This window comes from Borostomias antarcticus (assembly GCF_949987555.1).
Source record: "Borostomias antarcticus genome assembly, chromosome: 20".
NCBI classification, from domain to species: Eukaryota; Metazoa; Chordata; class Actinopteri; order Stomiiformes; family Stomiidae; genus Borostomias; species Borostomias antarcticus.
The window spans coordinates 9436882-9441881 of record NC_140253.1 but is presented as its reverse complement, the minus strand read 5'-3'; the positions used below and the strand labels follow the sequence as shown (position 1 = coordinate 9441881).

General features: G+C 53.8%; 1 pseudogene across 1 annotated transcript in view; it reads right to left on the bottom strand.

The window, feature by feature from the left end:
* The window catches only part of LOC311322560 (adhesion G protein-coupled receptor L3-like), a 70836-nt pseudogene that overhangs the window by 7257 nt on the left and 58579 nt on the right, over positions 1–5000 (bottom strand). The window contains exons 13-14 of the transcript in view: positions 2440–2506; positions 1218–1309 (exon numbers count right to left, since the gene is read on the bottom strand). The product of the transcript in view is annotated as an adhesion G protein-coupled receptor L3-like (transcript). The remainder of the gene's footprint in view (positions 1–1217; positions 1310–2439; positions 2507–5000) is intronic.

Below are 5000 nucleotides of genomic sequence, written 5' to 3'. Positions count from 1 at the left end.
ACCCTCTTCAATAAAGGTTAGACTCCTCCCTCTCTCCTCAATCGCCCTCCCCCTGCCCCCCCACCCCCCTCACTCTTTCTATCAATCCTCTCTCCCTTAACTCCCGGTCTCCTTCGCTAAAATCCCCCATCCCTCAAATTAATTCCACAGTACACACTTCTATGGCACAGGTCGTTAGACGTCCTTAGTCACAGACCAACGACCTTTCATGGGTAAAAAAAGAAAAAAAGAAGGAATAGTCGAGTTTGGCGGAGAGGCACAGTTCAATTAGCAGCAGATGAGTGGCGGTGGGGGGGGGGGGGCTGGTGGGGGTGCAGACAGAAAGAAGGGACTAGTACCAATCAGAAATGCTTCTCTGGGAGGGAGGAGGTTCAGATTGGAGAGCCGCCTTACCAGAGCCAATCCACAACACACTGAATTTATGATGGCTGAAATAAATAAAAAACAAAACAAGGGAGGTTGGAAGGCTGGAAGGGAAGCGCAGTAAACTGGGCAGAGACATGCTGGTTTAAAAACAAATAAACAATAACACATGAAATGGAATATAAAAATGAGAGCGGGTCATGAAACGGAACGTAAAATGAGAATGCAACTGTGTACTGTTCACATCTGAAAGCATCTCGGCCCTCTTGAGAAGCCCTGCCAGACCGAGGCAGCGGATAGCAGAGTGGCTCGGGTTCTCCGCCACGTTCCAGCCAAATCACACTCCTGAGTATCGTCTTTCATCTCTGCGTTTGATTCGTTTCCCCTTTGAACGCGGCTCCGGTCGTCTGCTTTGGTCGGCGTGTCGCTGGAAAGTCCGGAGGCTTCCGTGACAAAGCGCATCTGTCAGCGGGCCGCGATTCTATCGTCTCTAACGCGGGAACGTCACATCGGTGTACAGGGCGGGTCGTGACATTTCCCAGGTTTTTGGGGGTGTTCCTCTCAAATCGATTACAGCCAGAGCCATGGCTTCGGCCATCTTGTTCGAGTTATACTAATGGCCTTTTGTTTGAACTGTAACTGACGAGGGGAGATCGGACTCCTTCTGATTGGACGCCGGTCACAGTGCTAATGTCCAGCTGTGATGATGTCATAGCCGGGTCCCCGTTCAGGTCTGACTGACGTCGGTAGTGATGAGAAACAACGGAACTACAGTCAGACGTACAGACAGACTGAGACACACACACGCACACATACACACACATACACACGCACACGCACAGGTGCAGACTTACTTGATGTTGTCCAGACAGCCGGAGTCTGGTTTGAGGATAGCCGTGTGGTGGAACATCTTGTAGAGGGCGATACCTAGGAAGATCACATTCAGCTGAGCACACACACACACACACACACACGCACACACACACGCACACACACACACACACACGCACACGCACACACACACACACGCACACACACACACACGCACACACACACACACACACACACAAACACACACACACCTCAGAGATTAGAACACAAAAATACACACTTGCTCCGTGTCACCATATCACGGCTCATTGATTAATGTGCTGATTCATTTATATGATTTCTTTATCGATTTTGTCAACAGATACGCAAGTTGATCCTATCTAACAGGCCTACAGTACCTTGTGGGGAAGTTATAGCCTAATTATATATACCCAGGTTGAGTGTGTCAGTCCTGTGTGTGTGTGTGTGTGTGTGTGTGTGTAATGCAGTCCTTCCTCCCACACAGTGTCGTTGGCTAGCTATGCATTGGTACACCAGCTGACATTTTGGAGGTGAGCAGAGGGACTATAGTAGCATACATGCTGACATTCATCTAATTGGCCTGACATCGTCCTCCTGCTACCTTCCTCCTGTCACACGCTCATTCTCTCTCTCTCTCTATCTCTCTCTCTCTCTCCATCTCTCTCTCTCTCTCCAATTCTCTCTCTCTCTCTGTCTCTGCCACTGCCCCTCTCTCTCTCTCCCTCTCTCACACCTCTCGTTATACCGTTGGCGGTGTGGAACTCATATTACCGGGGAAACGCTGAACTTTCCGGAACGCCGGGCGTGGGCGTCGGAGGACAACTTTCCGGCGGGGAGAGAAAGACAGGAAGTTTGGAGGCTCCGGAGAGAGGAGGAGCAGCACGGAGGGGGGGGGGGGGGGGGGGGGGGGGTGACGCTGATTCCGTGTCCCCCACCGAGGTCACGTCTCGTACGCGTCACGGCGGAAACATGGGGGGGAAGGGGGGGTTGGGGTGGGGGTGGGGGTTGCCTAAATACACACGCGTGAGTAAATAATCCCTTGGATGGCGTCAACTCTTACCGCGCCGGTCGCCGGCTGCTCCTGGGATTTAAGACGAGTTTCACGGCAACGTCGAACGAGATTAACTAGCGACTTCGCCGTGTGGCGTTCTCACGTCTGCGAGCGTGCTGTGTGAGCAACTGTAGGTGTGTTGATGTGTGTGTGTGTGTGTGTGTGTGTCTCACCATGATGATCAGGGTGGCAGGACCTATGAAACTCCAGATGAAGTATGTGTCCAGGCGTAGCCAACACCTACAGAGAGAAAGAGAGAGAAAAGAGAGAGAGAGAGAGAGAGAGAGAGAGAGAGGGAGGGAGAAGAGAGAATAAGGGATTCAAGTTAAAAACATGCCATAGACACACTAAGAGGGAGGCTGGGGGGATTTATCATCAGAGGACAGGACATACATCACACACACACACGCACACACACACACACACACACACACGCGGTGTAGAGAGAGCACACGCAGCACATACATCACGCACGGCGTGGGGGAGAGAAGGAGAGGGGTGGGGGGTGAGAGAAGGAGAGGGGTGGGGGGTGAGAGAGGACAGGAGACAGAGTATACACACACCCAGGACATACATCACACACACACACACACACACACACACACACACACACACACACACACCCAGGACATACATCAGGCACACAGGAGGCGACAGAGAGAGGGATGAGTACCCGTGAGAAATAAAACTACCACACACACAAGCGCACGCTCACACACACACACACACGCACCCCCCCCCCCCCCGGGGGCGGGGACTCTCTGGGTTCATTTGAATACTGAGTTATGGGTGTGGGCCCTGCAGGAGCTGGTTATGGCGTGGAGAAACGACTGTGTTAAGGTTAAAGGAGATGACATGAGTACACGCACGCATGCACGCGCATGCACGCACACACATGTACACACGCGCACGCACACGCACACGCATACACACACGTACACACGCACACGCATACACACACATACACACATACATACACATACACACGTGCACACATACATACACGCACGCACACACACATACACACGCACACACACACACGCACGCATTAGATGAGAGGAGTACACACACACTCGCGCATTAGATGACAGGAATACACACACACGCACGCGCATTAGATGACAGGAATACACACACACGCACACGCATTAGATGACAGGAATACACACACACGCGCACGCTCACACCGACAATGCTCTCTCTCACGCGCACACACACACAGTCACAAGGTTAAAGTGGGTAGTAAATGCTGTCGTCAAACACATGCTAAACTACTCAACCCCCCCCCTCCCCTCCCCCAAGTAACCGAGGACGCGTCCTCCGTCAGCGAGGTCAGAGCTAACCGCCGGGCAAGATGGCCGACTGATTCATGACCTCCGGTTGAATTATTAATCTTTCCATTTCCCTCGCATTAGAGGAGGGGAGCGTTAACGGGCCGGGCCCTGTCCCCGTCAGCCCCCCACGGCCCCTCGGTGATGGTCATGGTCGTCTGCGTTCGGGGGATTTATAGCGGAACCTCAGTGACCCCTGTCCAGTTCATAGTCCACACACACGCGCACGCACACACACGCGCGTGTGACTTTGCAAAACTTTTTGGGGACATTGCATCGACGTATATTCATTCCACATCCCCTAACTCTAACCTTAACACTTAACCCTAACCCTAACCCTACACCAAACCCAGTCCCGAAAACTTAATTGGGGACATCAGTTTTGTCCCCAGTTTGACATGTCGCCCCCAATCATCTGGTTTCATGTCCAACATTTGTCCCCAAATGTGGCCTAGGTCAGGAATGCATGCACGCACACACACACACACACGCACGCACACACACAAACACGCACACACACACACACGCACACACACACACACACACAGGCGTGCACTAGCCACTAGGGGTGTCCAAAACACTGAGTAGAGCTGTGTTACGACCGCCACAGCGTGACGCCTGAAAAGGAAGGTTACAGACAGACAGCGCACCGCTTATGCACGCCGCGCCGCGGAGAGAAAGATGTCCTCTCATCCTTAACGATGTTTCTGCCGAGCACACAGAGCGGCCTGATATGGTATTCATCTCTCACGACATCATTATCCACCACCCTCCGTGCTATTCCCTTTGAGAATATGAAAACAGAGGAAAAAGTCTCTTTGTGGCGAGCTAACCCGCTAGCTATGCTAACCTAGTTATTAGCTAGGCCAACCGGCATTCAGGCTCTCATGTTTAAATGAACGGTCGTCAAATATTGATCGGGGGGTGAGGGGGAGTGTAGCTCGGCGGTTAAACGCCGTCACGTCGCCTCTCGGGCCGCCGCTCCTCAAGGTGACAGGCGTCCAGGGAGGGGAGGCGTCCGCCTCGGGGGAGGAGAGGGGCGGCAGAGGAGGAGGAGGAGGAGGAGTCCTGAATCGTTTAACCGTCCCCGCAGCGCCGCCATAAATCCTGCAGCTTCGTCGGCGTCCGTGCGCCGGGGCCGGGGCTCTGTAGCGCCGGAGGAGGAGAGGAGGAGGAGGAAGAGAGGAGGAGGAGGAGGAGGAGGAGGAAGATAAGCGTGGGGTGGTGTGGCACGGGCCTCTCGGAAGCAGCCTCGCTGTACACACTTTAACAGGCGGGTGAGTCATTGCGTACGAGTCAGAGATTCGCGGGGCGGGGGGGGGGAGAGCGAGGCGAGGGGAGAGCGAGGCGAGGGGGAGGGGAGAGCGAGGCTTGCGACCGCTTCCTGATCCGTCCGGTTCCTG